The sequence below is a fragment of the Acipenser ruthenus genome, chromosome 1 (genome assembly GCF_902713425.1).
Source record: "Acipenser ruthenus chromosome 1, fAciRut3.2 maternal haplotype, whole genome shotgun sequence".
NCBI lineage: Eukaryota > Metazoa > Chordata > Actinopteri > Acipenseriformes > Acipenseridae > Acipenser > Acipenser ruthenus.
In genome coordinates, this window is record NC_081189.1 from 25,778,013 (window position 1) to 25,794,255 (window position 16,243).

At 36.8% G+C, this 16,243-nt stretch overlaps 1 protein-coding gene and 1 long non-coding RNA gene across 5 annotated transcripts in view; one reads left to right on the forward strand and one right to left on the reverse strand.

Annotated features, from left to right (window-relative positions):
* Positions 1–208: 208 nt before the first annotated feature.
* LOC131736913 (uncharacterized) lies at positions 209–10,664 on the reverse strand. The gene is made up of 3 exons (XR_009328501.1): positions 10,435–10,664; positions 1,058–1,171; positions 209–302 (listed from the first exon to the last, which is right to left on the reverse strand). It is a non-coding gene; the product is annotated as an uncharacterized LOC131736913 (long non-coding RNA).
* The window catches only part of LOC117409078 (semaphorin-6A), a 57,625-nt gene continuing 50,612 nt past the window's right edge, over positions 9,231–16,243 (forward strand). For 3 of the 4 annotated variants that reach the window (XM_059022614.1, XM_059022606.1, XM_059022616.1), the window contains exon 1: positions 9,232–9,720. The gene's annotated coding sequence lies outside the window, so the exon portion shown is untranslated. Of the gene's footprint in view, positions 9,721–16,243 lie in introns of all 4 variants that reach the window. The other variant, XM_059022605.1, reaches the window with a different exon arrangement.

Consider the following 16,243-nt stretch of genomic DNA (forward strand, 5'->3'; position numbering starts at 1 on the left):
ATATATATATATATATATAAAACAACCTTTGCAACCTCTGATTGGTTAAACAGCATCACATGACTGTGCGTATATATAGTGTATAGCAAGGCTTGCATACTAATGAGCCGCTTCACTGAATAAATCACTATGCGCCACTACATTCTAAATTCCATGACAAACTGCCATTTTTTATTTTTTATTTAATTAGTTACAAAACCACAGCTACAAATGAGTGGCATTTCACCTATTTCCTTTAATATATTTGAGGATGAAACATAATTGGTACAACACCAACTTTCTGAGTGAAGACAGCAGCCCACCTGAAAAAAATAAATAAATAAAATAAGTGCTCCAGCAAGAGTAACACATAACAGTAGATGAGGAACAGCTAAATGAAATAGAAGAAAACAAAGACTGAAAAAAACACAGACAAATTATTGTATTAAAAAAAACCCAGATACAATAAACACTAATGCTCATTCCCAGATACATGGATTGGGTTTCTGCATCTGCCTTTGCCACATTCTGTAAACCCAGTAAAGTCTGTGTGAACAACACTGTTGACAGCATACTTCACATAGCATATCACTGCCTCAGTAATGGAACTATCTGTAGAACCTTCCAAGATAGCCGACACATATTTAGCAGTTGCGATTCTGGGTAACTGGGCTGGACGCTGGGTCCTCGCAATAGCGTGTACACACTCCTGTGCCTGTTTAGAATTTCTATAGGTTTTCCCCACATTTAATCCTTTAGTCTCCTCCAGGTCACACATCCATTCAAAATCAGAATACGGTGGTGTATGCTTTGCAAGGGTGTGAGCTGTTCTAAAAAGTACTTCTAGCTTTAAAATCATAGAGGTGTTTATGGGGTGTAGTAATTGTTACACTTTTGGTGTGCTTTGTTTGGCAGTCTTTGCCTTCTTCAGTTTCACACAGTTATAATGATTACTTGATTTTTCATGCTCTTTAAAATCGATTGTCTTAAAGGTAGACGACCCCGTCACAAATGTGCCACTCTGGCTTTTGTCATACTGGACACAAACCTTGCTTATTTTCTGAAGGCGTAAACTTACTGCAACCAGGTTACTTGAAAAGTGTGCTGCCTCTTTTCTCTGTCATATTCCTTGTGTTTGCGAATCACCGTCTAAAAAATGTATAGACAATGTCTACCAGGGGACTTCTTTGACCTGAAAAAAGAAACAAGGACCAGGGGTCACAAATGGAGATTAGATAAAGGGGCATTCAGAACAGAAAATAGGAGGCACTTTCTTACACAGAGAATTGTGAGGGTCTGGAACCAACTCCCCAGTAATGTTGTTGAAGCTGACACCCTGGGATCCTTCAAGAAGCTGCTTGATGAGATTCTGGGATCGATAAGCTACTAACAACCAAATGAGCAAGATGGGCTGAATGGCCTCCTCTCGTTTGTAAACTTTCTTATGTTCTTATGTTCTTATGTTTTTTTTTTTTTTGTGGTGGGGGCTCGCAACCCAGTATAAACATTTTTGTAAAATTACTTTTCCACTTACTTAAAAGATGCGCTATTACGCTATTAAATACGCTATTAATTGTATTCATTGCTGTGGTTTAAATGTACAGTTTCTTTAGGGATGGGGTAAAAGCCATAACGAGATGGAACGACACTTTATTTAATTCAATTGCATTAAAAACCAACAGAGAAAGTTACACACATGTGACGGGAATATTTTAGAAGTGAGAAGCGATTAATACTGCACTGTCATTAACCTGTTCCGGCCCAGAACTGTTTTTTTTTCATCAGCAGTACCTAATGATGATCTCTCATGGGTGATCATCTTTTTCCAGCTTTGGCTGATTACTGATATTTTCCCTGCTTGAGACTTGCTTGGAACCTTGACATAGGCAACACATTTTTGGATCTCCTAGGCATTATATATGCAGCTTAGGGGTCTATTATGGGTATCAAGCAGAATAAGCCGTTCATCTGCTTCTAGGGGCCATTTTACTGGTTCTCTCTGGGAAAGGTTGTGACGAATTAGTCTTGAGAACACTTTGGCTAGGTCATCTTCTCGGAGTCCGTGGCCATGAAGTGTAGCTACTGAATAGGATTGACTACACTAGGATGAACTAAAAGTCGTCTACCAAGCACATACAAAAGCTGTCCAAATCTTTCTTTCAGTTTTTGCTTTAGAGTAGATGTGCGGCAGCTCATCAAGATCATGATCTTGGCTTATCTCTTTCAAATCTTCCAACAGCTATCAGCAGATAGACATCCTGATCTTTGACCTCTCTATGCTCAAATAACCAAAAAAAGGTGTTAACTTGTGATTCTAACTTTTCCTTCTCTACATCATCTGCGGTCGGTTGCTTGGGATCATAAACACAGGTAAAGTTTAGGTAACATATTTTGTGGTAGTAAAGGTCAAGTGTGAATATGTCATAGGATGCTTCACTAAGCAAAACATTCAAGCGTTTGGCTGCAGCATGATATTTATTCGCCTCATCATTCAGTGCACTTGAGTTTTAAGTTTCTTGAAAGCATGTTCTTTTGAGCACCTCACCTGGCCACCATTATGAACCAGATCCACTTCTTCTTTGCCAGTTCTCTAAGAATCCTATGTGGGCCATGTTTTGTACCACCAGATATACCACCAGGCTCAAAAACAGATTCAGAGCCTGACTTGAGTTTGCTGGACTTAGCCTCCTTATGTTTCACCAGATTTCTGAATGTAACGGCACCCTTTGTGGACAAACACATTGCATGGTGTGGACAGTCTTAATGATGCTAACTTGAATTCAGCATATGGTTGCTCAGAGCATAAGCTCTTATCAGTAGCTAACCATCATTCAGCAAGTTCCTGGAGAGATGCAATTCCAGCTGAAGTTACTTCTGAGAGTTGATATGTTCATTGCAAAGCAGACACCTTCTTCTGTCATCCCCTCCAGTACTCACAAAGAGGTTGCCATAGCCCTAATAATAAATAAATACAGGTCTAGTTTAAATATTCATCTGTGCAATTAGTTAATTACGATAAACTGACTAACACACGAAGAACATATGAAGGTTGTGCAATGTTTCGTCTATAATCGATGCCATGGCTCAAACATGTCTGGCTTGCATTCCTTCAACAATACCAACTCCAAATCAGGCACGTATCACTTCATCCCTTGACAAAGAAAAATTGGTAATTATTGTTAGATGTAGAGCAAATATTACAAAAAAATATTGACTTTCTCAACTCCCTGTTAGATACAAAAACACATTTATGTGACAAATTTATTATTATTATTATTATTATTTATTTATTTATTTATTTATTTATTTCTTAGCAGATGCCCTTATCCAGTACAGTACAAAGTATTGCATTATAAAACATCACATTACAAGTTATCACATTATAAAATATCACATTATAAAATATCATAATACAGATAAGAGCAGTTATGAAAGTACAATAAGATCAAATTCAAGTAAGAGCAAAATAAAGAATACAGTAAATTATAAGAGCGAATTTGACTAAGAGTAGTTAAACCTTATAGTAAATATTTGCTTATATGAGTAAAGTCAAGTAAGAACACGTTGATAAATGGATGAGAATGATTTCAAATAAGAGCAATTACAAAAAATGTGAGTACGGTTACCACTGAGGGGCAAGAGTGGAGAAGGCACGGGCTCTGGAGGCAGGGAACGAAGGGGAAGGGGGGAAGGGGGGAAGGGGGGGGGGGGTATAGCTAGTCTGCCAGAGCTGCAGAAATCCAATTTAAGGGATTAAATTAACTCTCAAGGGATTTTACTACATGTAATGAAAAATGAGCAAACACTGCAGATTTTAATACGGTGTGTCATATTCATGAATAAATAAAATAAATAAAATAAATAAACAGAATAAACTAATACATAAATAAACAGATAAACAAAAAAACAAATACATATAATAAATAAAATAGAATAAATAAATACATTGAACCTCCTGGCATTAAGCCGTTTTATTTAACCACTGGACCACCAAGCCTCCTGTTACCCAAGCTTCATTGAATACCTAGCTAATTCACCTTTTTTTAACTCTCGCTCTTACGTAATTCTTAGCCAGTACCTCACCATTCTTATCTATTAGTGATGCATGGGACAGGAAGAAGCGCATGGGGACCCAGGAGCAAGCTGGTGTTCTCTAACCCCTATATTCTCATAATTCAGTCTACAACAACATCCAGTGTACCACAAACCTATCAACACAACCTCAAATGATTGCCAACGCTAAGCGCATTCAGCCATTTACAGAAGTCACCACATTTTAGAGAAACGAGTACAGTGTTCTCAGCAAGAAAGTAAAAATACAGAATCTTACAAGTGGTTTCAAACAGCACCAGATAAAAGGCTCCACATCTAAGACAGAACCTTTTTTGCTCAATTTTTTTCACTTTAAGAGTACAACAAATAGTTGAAATTTGCTTCTAGTGCATAATCAGTAAAAAAAAAAAAAAAAAATTATCTGGTTAATAACATGATATTCTCTGTTGTCACTGAATTTGTAGGCAAATGTAGTGTTCTGACCCAGTACAGTATTAACAGTATTAACGTACTGATCAGTGCCTCTTTGCACATGTTTCTATCAAGGCTGAAAAGTGTCAAGTCTGCTTCTATCAATGAACATCCCCTCAGCTGAATATCATTCACACAATTGGCATTCCCATTCTTAATTTGCAGTAGTTCAATTCATATTAACTAATTTCATGCAGGGAAAGGGCAATTAAATGTCGGTTAACATGTTTTTTGTCAGTATGTTAGTCACATAGCTGTATTATGTGTCAGCTGTATCTTTTTCGTCCCCTGTGAAGCTTCTGGGATGTTTTATTTATAAAGCAGTTTATTGCATGGAATGGGAAGTTAAAGGTGGGTCAGGTGGGTTTTTTCAACAATGTTGTGTTATCCTCACTTAGTTGTATTATGTGTATCATTTTCATACTCTGAGCCCAGTGTTCCGGGCGGTTTTATTTATACAGCTGTTTATTACACCGAATTGGGAAATTAAATGTGGATTCGGTTTTCTCAACAGTGTTATCTTATCCTCTATCCTATTTGTATTATATGTAATTTTTGTCATCTTTGCAGCTTTGGAACCAACTGTTCCGGGAGTTTTTTGGTGTTAAAAAAAAAACGGTTTTGGGTCGGAACGGGTTGATAAACTGAAATCTACTTTTTAGACATCAAAACAGTATAAAAACATCAAAACACAAACAAGCACAAGCATATAGCCATTTCCTCACATTACGTTTCTTTGAAACGAACCATACAAAATTATTATAATATGTTACACTAAATCTTGTAATACGAATACATTAGTAATAAAACATAGTCAAGCAATCATCTCTTAAATCTATATAGTTTTAAATACTTTAATATTTTACTCTGATTAAAGATTGACCTACCAAATAAGCGTGTTGTGTTCAAGCAATTCGGCTTTTTCAAAAAAGAAATACATCATTGAAAAATTAACCGTAATGTGAGGAAATGGCCATATTTATACTGTTTTGATGTCTAAAAGTACATTTTGTTCATACCGAGAAGTTCACTAAACCATGGCAATGAATAAATTAATAGTGTAAGTAATCACCTGGACAAAATTCAATGAAATGCTGATGCATTCGCATATTGAAAAATTTGTCATGACAAGGGGAGATGAAGGGAGGTTTCAGTTCTGTGTTCAATGTTTTGTAAGCATTATGAATGCTTGTTCACCACTGCTACACCCCGTTAGACAATTGGCTTTTCCTGCATTTTTTAAACGCAAGCCTGTGAACGTGAGAGTATATCTGTTTTTTAAGCACTCGTCGACAGGACTACTGAGGCACAGACATCAGCTAGTCCTCATCAGTTTTAATTCGCCTCGGGCGAATGGGCGAGCGTTAGTTTCAAACCCTATATATAAAGGCTAGTGTCACCAGTTCAAATCCCATTTCTGCCACTGACTCACTCACTGTGTGACCCTGAGCAAGTCACTTAACCTCCTTGTGCTCCATCCTGCGGATGAGATGTTAAATCAATGTCCTATTGTAAGTGACTCTGCATAATGCACAGTTCACAGCCTACCTCTGTGAAGCGCTTTGTAATGGTGGGCCACTATGAAAGGCGCTATATAAAAAAAATAAAGATATTATATATTATTATTATTATATACAGGGCCGTAGCAAGCCATGAAAAATCACTGAGGCACTTGCCTCTTTTTAGTCCTCCACCTTCATTCTGCTTGTTATTCGCTGGAGTAGAAAGAAGTCTTAGTTAATTGGCACATTTAACTTTTTAATAAATAGCGAGTCGGCATAAAACACATTTAAAGGCAGGTACATTTGTCAGAAAAAGAAACAAAAAATAGAAACTCTATTTTTTAAATACCAATATAAAATTGAAATACAGACAGTAGCCTACTAAACACATAAATCAAACTTGGGAATGAATGTATCCACACAACCAGGGATGACATTCATTTTATTTGTGTGGCAAAGTAGCGTGTAAAAGTCCTTAAATAACTAATTATTACTATGATTTTAACTGAGCCCTGTGCCTCTGGTGCCTCATAACTGGCTACGGCCTGTGTGTGTGTGTGTGTGTGTGTGTGTGTGTGTATATATATATATATATATATATATATATATATATATATATATATATATATATATATATATATATAAATAAATGAAAGATCACTGCTGTGCCCCTCAGGATTAATTTATACTTGATCTTTTACAACACAGCTACTCTTGTCTTTATATGTCTCTAGAACTGGACAGCAAGTAATGACTGAAATGTCAGATTTCAGCGTCCAATTTTCTCTGTGGCTCATCTCAGATAAAACACACATTGTGCAACTAAGTATTGTCTGTTCGCCTGACACATGATAAAGACTAGTTTCAATACACTACAGTCCACAACCTTGGGGTCAAAGCTTAAACTCTGTCTGTCTTGTTCTGAACTCCACAAGATGGTGCATACTAAGGTCCTTACTAAGGTCATCTTGGGAATAGAACACTGCACAAGTATATATACTGGGACCCTGGCTGCAGTTTGTGATGAGTGATGTCATGAATCAAAAAGCCATAGAGCATATCAAACATCTGATTACAACTTCCCTTCATTCCTCTGCTTACTGTCTGTAGACATTATATTACATCACAAAATCACCATACAGCTTGGCACAGTTCTGCACAATTCGTAGTGTTTGATCAATAACATCCCTAGGTATTTTGGAGATGTGGCATAAGGAATATTGTTAGGAAGGGATTTTTTTGCTTATAATAAACAGACAAATTCTTTAACCCAACCCATGCTCATTAATGCACAACAGAAAACACTGATCTGTATTTACTGCACAAACAATGGCAATTCTTACATCAGATAATCAAACACCACCCACTTGTTCTAAGTTGGATGCGAGAGTTTTTACCACTGCACAAGCACAACCGCTGCAATACATGGTCATCCTCATGCAAGTGACAGATATTGCTTGTATTTTACAGTGAGCAAAGTTTTCCACACATTTTACTAAATAGGCCCTAATTCCTTGGCTTTCGTTCACATTTCTGTGGCTGCACTGGAAATACTACAATGTTATATTTTTACAGTACAGCTGGTCTCTGTTCCTGTTTTCAAAACCTTACACTTGTTAGTTCTAAAACAAACTAAAAAAAACTGTTATAAAACTAGTAAACGGCATTGTGCATCATATTATCAGATGTTCTTTGAATTGGGCTGAGAAACACAAATTGATGTTTATTAAAGTTATTTTTTTATAACAAAAACAGCTCAAATTGTTCTATTGATTTAATGATATATTGGGGAAATAACCATATCAATTAGAATAAGTAGTAATGTATCTCTAGTTTACAACTAATTCTAAGTATTATGAAGCAGTAGAAATCTTGCTTTTGTGGATAAACAACAACAACAAAAAAATCTCTCTTTGAGGAGTTAAATTTGCTGGGTCGATTAAAACACAAATAAACAGAAAAGATGTATTCTGTAAAATTATACATTTAAAATTTCAATTCTTTCAAAGTTAAGAAAACATGGTGCTCTGGGCAAATAAACTATGCTCTGCATGTTTCTGATAGAATGTTTTTTTGTTTTGTTTTGTTTTTTATCAAGCATACGTGCTTTTTAATTATATTCATTTTAGAGGGCTTATTTAAAAGCAGTATTATCAGCCAGACGGAAAGCACTCATAGGCGCTCGAGCGCCCCTTTTAACTGTAGAACTGTCTACAGTTAAAATACGCTTTATCCCACGGTTAATACGTTTGTATTAATAAGTAAATAACATTTTATACCGGTAACTAGTATGAGTTTTCAACAGAAACAGCACCCCCTTTATAATATAAAACTATTATTTGTCATTATGCTTACTCAGAAAGCTAGAGCAAAATTCTTAGCATGCCAGTATCCTAAATCAACTTGCTTTCTGGTCTGATATATTGCCAGTTACGTTTTCCCTGAAGTCCTGTGCGTGCGATTATTCAGCACACAGAACCAGGTGCAACACTGACCGGGGAGGAGATGAAAACGGAAGGGCATAAATGAGCCGTGGTCAACAGAACACCTGAACTCGTAATAGCAACAACTTAACAGGATTTTCTGTTCTGTTCCCTCCCTGAACTGATTGGCTGTGGATCAGAGAGAGGGACGTTTCTAAAATGTGAACAGGCACGTGAAACACGGTGGAGTCGGGATTTTCCGTGGACAGCTAATTGAACTGAACACATAACCGAGGAGTAAAAAAGAGTGCTCTGAATTATGTTTGTAAACACATTCACTATAATGAGAGGGTGTGGGGCCCCCTTTTTCAGTATGGTACAGTAGTTAGTAGGTCAGCAGTACTTTTGAAAACACCTTAAGATGAATTCGTCAACGTTGTACTATTATAACCAAAACAAAGAAACAACATGTAAGTGAATTACAATTCCCAACACGCGATTATAATAATAACAAGTGGTTGACATAACAAGTGGTAAATTAAACTGAAAGATTGATTTTGAAGCATGCTGCTGGTTTACAGTTTACGTGGAGTACATGTTCAACATAGTCTACACAATGGAATGTGGAATGGGAAAATTAGTACAAATAAATAAATAAATAAAACAGACTGCTTTATAAGTGGTTGGTTTTGCAGGGATTTATGCGGAGTGACCTTAGGAGTGTGTGCTGCCGTTATCGTGTATCTTCACTGCAGGGATCCACATCCATACTGAGCGCTCCAGTCCAGAACTTAGCTCCACCTCTTGTGAAGTAGATAGCGAGTGACAGCTGGAGTTTGTAGGCTGGGATCAGCGCACACACTAGTAAGAAAGCTTCATCTCCAAATAGGATGACTCGGAGCTTTTGTGGGGAGCACTGTTTCAGCCTGCTGTGAATGTACAGGGTTCGGGACACTACATGGTCAGTGGTTGGAGGCCAGATTATACTCATTCAGTTACCTCAAAGGATTTAAACATCGGTCTCTGTGAAAGTGGATTTCTACTGGATTTTGCCGTTTGAAGAACAAAAGTTGGTTTTAAGCTCACGGGGCTTTATGATAAAAAGGCGTGTGTTCTTCGTATATTTTTCACAACATTTTTTTTTTTTTTTTTAAAAACACCCATGTAGTTAAACCGAGAAAACAGTTAAACACTTATTGGAACTGCTCAAAGACAACCTCTTAAATGGATTACTAACGGGACGATACTGCAGCTAGTTCTACCCCTGCCTGCTGCCTTTTCAGGAGCAGAAGGTAGGGTATTTTATGTTTTTATTTATCTATTTTCAATAAAAACGAATGTCGTTTTTATTTATTTATTTGTTTACGTTGATTTAAATAGTTTGGTTGGGCTTTATTTATTTATGTATGTGTTATTCCGCTGCATCTGACTCATAATTGCTAGTATTATTAAAATGTAATATAGGCTACTGGCTGCATGGCTTACCTCATGTCCATTATAACAATGACTTTTAGGGAGTGCGCCGTGTGCTGTTTCTGTGCAACCAGTATCAATATAAAAAAAGATATTTTTTTCCCACAATAATATATATATATATATATATATATATATATATATATATATATATAAAGAAATAAATTCATAAACAGCCACTGATATCTTGAGTAATCCAACCTATGTATTTTGGTTTCGTTTTTATTATACACGTCTGTTCTGAAAAAAAAAAAAAAAATCATGCAGTATGTTTTCAAAAAGCAGACATGTAAAATAACTGTACAATAAATAAGTAATTTAAAGTGCTGGCACAGATTCAAGTAAGCTGTCTTGGAATACTGAAATAGAACAGTGCGTGTTTTATTGAATAGTGCCTACATTACAGAACTAGCACAGTAGCCGACTCTACGGTATGTTAAATATTAAAAACAACTATGCGATGTAACTTGAACACAAAGAAACGCCTTTACAGAGTAGTTATTTTTTAACTTCATAGTGACCTACGTCGTCACCTGTTTTCCTGCGATGGTATTTAGAGTGGTCCGTCTTTGTTAGTTGTGCCTTGGATTGTAAATTGTAATGGGTGGTCATTCCCCGGGTCGGAGTGGAAAGCACTTTTCCCCCAAAGTAAACCTGCATTATGTGCACCGGCTGTGAATGCAGACGTGAGATTGAGAACGCGAGGCTGAGTGTTTTTTTCTTCTTCGCGCGGAGTATACTGTAACTCCATTCAGAAGTGAAACAATAACACTGACGATGTGTCCTATAAGTCATACTGTAGCCTTCTTTCTGTTAAGATCTGTATATATATATATATATATATATATATATATATATATATATATATATATATATATATATATATATACTAACTGAGCATTGCCCTATCACTTTTTGGTCCATTTTATTTATTAGGTAAATATGTATTGACTAAACATCTTTCACAGCAGCTTATATATGTTTTTTTTTTTCTCAACAAAATCAATGAGTGTAGTATAATGTGGCAACCATAGTTTACACATGTGAGCAGCTCATGAATAGGCTGCCAGAAGTTCGGAATCTACCAATTCTATCCTGTAAACGCGTTCAGCACAAAATCTAGCGATTGTGTGTAATCTTATTTTCTCATAATCGGCATAAAATTAGTTGCCTACTTCTTACGTGTAGATGAAATGTGATATTAATATATACGGACCACGTGATGCCATGTATTTGGGGTTTCTGAATAGTAGGGTTGTTCCAGCTTTAGCATTTAAGGTGACACTTTGTTACATGTAGATGGGGTAACGATATCAACCTTTTATCAAGGAGGTTATTATTTACTGCCAGCTGCATAAAGATTTAAATTGACAATATTGGTAATTTAAACGGAGAATTGAGATATGTTCGCAGAAGTGGGTGGAACAGACGAGGTATGAGGTCTGTGGTCTATTGAATAGACAAACGGCTGCCCTTCTCGTGACAAAGGAAAGACAATAATTGATGTTGTGTGTCCAAATCTAGTAGGAATTGCTTGTGCTGAAAATGGCAAATAGCAGTAAGCTAGTTTTTATGCCTGTTTGTAAAGAAGAGGCGAAATTAGCCCCTTTTGTTATAGCATAGCATTTAAGAACGGAAGGTGTAAAATGAAGGAGCCCCCCGGGGTAGAGCAGAACTAACGACAGCACACAAGAGTCTGAATTAAATTGACCTCTCCTAACGCCTCTTCGGTAAAATTAAACCGAGCCAACCAAATAAACACATTACACATCGCAAGTCAATGACACCATTTCAGGAAACTAACTTCTGCACGAAATCTTAATGTAAAGAAGTATACAGATACATATTTTTTTCTCAATCAATATTATGATGTTAATACAGTGCAGATCATTAACTATAAGACAGACTTGTAATGGAGATGTTAATATGCAGATTTTATTAAAGTAATTATCATATATGATTTTATTGTCCAGAATGTCACAGTAAGGGTTTCAGATCTTTATTGTATTTACCAACGGCACTCACTGTGGTTGTGTGTTGTACACACACACCTTTCATTACTGAAGTGAGTGACTCCCGGTTTAAAAAAAAACACTGAATTCGGACCATCATTACTTCACGATCGTGAGGTGTTGTGTGACAACACAGAGGCTGTGTTTTTGTTTATTGTTTTTGAAGAAAGTACTGTACGTAATCGATCGAGAGCTCGTCAAGCACAGCTATGCTCTTTTCTGCAAAACCAGTGGAGACGCCGTTTTGCTTTTTCTGCACTGCTAAATACAGTGGCAACGATCTGCAGGACCATGATGGTAGATCAAAACATTTGGGCGATCTTCCAACCAGAAGGCTCGTGGGGAACGACTTGAGTGGTTTCCAAATGACTGAATTAAAAATGTATGCATGTCTAAATGCATGTCTGGAGTGCCAAAACACACAGATGAGACGTTCGGTATCGGTGGAAAAACGAGTTGAGGTCTCACTGTGGCGTTTGGGGATACGAATTGACCCATATTGTTTTATTTAGTTGCAAACCCAAATATATATATATTTTCTTACAAGAAAATATTAATATAATAAAAAAACGTATATTCTATGTATGCACTATTTACCATTGTTATGAATTTACTATTTATTAGTATTACAAAATCAACTTGGCTCATCAGGCATATATATATATATATATATATATATATATATATATATATATATATATATATATATATATATATATAATTTCTTTAGCCATGTTTATCACACGGAAATGTCTGATACACAATGACATCATTAGTTGCAGAAATCCACTGAGCACCAACTGCGGTTGTGTTAGTGTGGTTGTAATACACACACACAGTTAGTGCACATTAACCGAACTGAATAAACAACCACACTCGATACTTGCTCTGAAAAGAATTAACTAGTGCGGTTGTCGCTGCCCTTTGTAACCGAACTGTGTGTGTATACAAACCGTATTAAGAGCAAAAGGTGAACTCACAACCTGCATTCAGCCTGTGTGTGCACGTAGGGCACTTGCACACCTAGTTCACTTGCAAGTGATTCGAATCGTAGTTCACTTAAAGTTTGCTTCAATTCGTTTCACACCAGAAAAATTCAAGCAAACTTGAGTTTCTTTTAAAGTGAATTCCGATTTGCTTGTTCGGTTCACGTGCAGCTTCATCCAGACCAGAGTTCTATTGGTTTCACATTGCGCTTTCCAAACACACTGGGCTCTCTTGCTGATGATGGTGCTCAACATGGAACCTTTTACTTGATGTGGTTGTTGTCCGTGTTTTTTTGTTTTATTTAATGCTAACAGCACCAAATCATTGCCGAAGAAACAACACGCCGAAAGAGCGTCAAGTATTTGTCAGAAAACACTTTTCTTTTGGAGGAAATGCCAGAGGCAGTCATGATTATGAAAAAAATCGACATTGTACATTCAACCAACTTCAATTTGGCTGTTATTAATAATAATAATAATAATAATAATAATAATAATAATAATAATAATAATAATAATAATAATAATAATAGCTTGTTGTAAATGTCGTACACTTGACAGTGTGGTGAGATACAGATGCAACAAGAGATGGCTTTCTAAAATCAGGTGCAGCAGCATAAATGCAACAGTGACTAATGTCTGTACAGACAGTGGCCTACCACTTTGTGCTGGCACAATGTTTTCCCTGCGAGAGTATATGGCACAATTATAATAAAGCCAGATGTAATACATGTGCTAAATCATTATTCAATTGTCATTTCATACTTTTCTTTGCTTGTGACAGTTTTGCTATGCTTAAAGAACACGCTTGCTGCAATAGTAATTCAATCTCAAACACTATTAGCGTAATTTCATTGAATAGCCCAGGGTTCTGCCAGTTAGTAAATCAGTCCCATAGTATTTTTCAGTTTGTGAAGTGCTGGTGTGTACATGTGACATTATGGTGTTCTTGCCTAGTTGTATGTGTGTGTTTTTTGACAAGCCCTGCGTTGCATATGTGCCACAAGGTGAGGCACTTTTTTTGGTGCTTGCTGAAGTACGTCCCTTCAACGACTTGCTTCGCTGTTTGGAGCCGTTAGTTTCCAAGTGAACTGGAATATGTTTTGTTTTAAAGTTGAAACGGAGCAAAGTGGCAAATGTACCGAGTCCACTTCCAATTCACAAGGCCTCGTACACACACAGCCTAAATGCAGTTTAACTACACACACAGTTCAGCTGCAAAAGGCAGCGACAACCGCACTAGTTAATCCTGTTCAGAACAAGTAGTGAGTTCTGTTATTCAGTTTGGTTAGTTAATGTGCAGCAGCTGTGTGTGTGTGTGTGTGTGTGTGTGTGTGTGTGTGTGTTTATTAAAAGTGCACTAAAACAACCGCAGTAGGTGCTTGGTGGATTTCTGCGCAAGTAATCACTTCCATGTGATAAACATGACTAAAAAAATATATATATATATATATATATAATGTGTGTGTGTGTACAACAAACAACCACAGCGAGTGCAGGTTGTTAATATGGTTGTCACGCTAACCACAGTGTGTGTGTGTACAAGGCCTTGGTTTGATGCGCATTCTGGTGCGATCACGTGGTTCTCAGAGGTTTCACCTATTACTCCAAGCAAACCGAACCGCACTTCAATCCACATTAAAGGGTCAAACGAACTAGGGTCTAGGTTACCCAGTTCATTAAAGCTGAATGCTGGGTCATTGTTCCTAGAACCCTGCTGGGTATTGCCTTATTAATAAACTGGAGTATTGGGAGAGAGAAACAGTTCAGATTCCAGGATACTATCCTTTGAAATCACATTCAGCGGGCCAGGGCCAGGTAGATGAACAGATGTTCTAAATATTCAAGTGTAAGCCCAAGTGCACTAAGAGATGGATTTGGTGTGAGCGCCTCTGTGCGCATCCTGAGTTATGGCCTTGGTAGACTCTGTCACTGGGATCTTCATCTATTAATCATGGAGGCTGCTTTCTTATTCAGTTGCCATAGTTTCAAAGCCGCAGATAGTGTTGGGGTGCCTTGGGAATGGCTGGATATATAGTAGGGCAGTGCACTTAGTAGTCATTTTGACTGCAGATTTGCTCTGAAAATAATAAAAGCTTCCATTATCTTGTTTTAGAATATATAAAAAAAATGTACGTCTCTCTGGAGCTTGTTATGTGAAGTTCCATCTGATGTTTGCGTTAGTTTGCCTTACTGTGGGTTTTGCTAGTAATTTACAGTTCAAAGACTGATGCCTTCTGTATCATTAAAACAAATGAAGAATGGCTGGCAGAGGGGTACATTTAAACAGTGTTTTGTTGTTGTTTTTTGATAAATGTGTTTGTTTTCGTTTTTTATAACTGTTGTCCAGCTGTTCTCTGTTTTGCACAGAAAAATCTGATAACTGCCCATTAAAGCCTAAAATAAACAAGACTATTCAATAAGCACTTTATTTGAACCAAACAGAGGATTATTATTTATTTAAACTACCATTTTTTTGTGTTGAGGAAATGTGATTTAGTACACTGTTAATAAGTCCATTGTAAGTCTTTCTTTAGATTTTTTTTTACAGACTTCACTGTGTAGACTTAGATGTTCCCAACTGATTAAAGGATGTGTAAGGTACAAAGCACACTCATTTAGTGCCTGAAGCCCACTTTGACCGGTTCCTCGTTTATTCCTTATGGAGGAGTTTTGCACTTCAAGTGTCAAAGCAGTTTTTAGTCATGCATTTACAGTACATCTATCCCATAGGCTGCACTTATCACCTACAACATTTTTAACTAAGTAAAGAAAACATGTGTTAGCTAATCCTACATTCTGGTAACCCAATGACCTTTGATGGCATAAGGAAATGCCTATTTCCAACATTTCACTTTTATACTTTGCTAAATGACTATTGATATACATATATATGAATTCTCAAAGGGGTTACTTACACAAATTCAGTGATCTTTTATTCTTTGGACATCTGTAAAACAGTGATTAGGCTCAGGTATCAGGGAAGGCACACCACTGATAATGTGGCATTGAAAACCACACGCAGTTGTGCTAAACCATGGACCGGATAGCCTCTGCTCAAGTTTAAAAACTAGTCAGTAACATTATGATGTTGGTAAACTATGATGATGTTGGTAAAATGGCTGAACAGTTTTCTATTGAGCTGTGTCTTCAAACGCTTTCCACTGTTAGATTTGCAATACAATTTCAGAATGTGCTTGTAGGTGGTCTGTTCCTTGTACGTTGCATCTGATAAAGCTGCCTGGGTGAGTGGTTGTGGCAGTGATTTATTGTTAAGACCAGAGACAGAAGCTACAAAGAAAATTATAGTTTTATGCTTCTGTCTCGCAGTGATTTTGATGCCA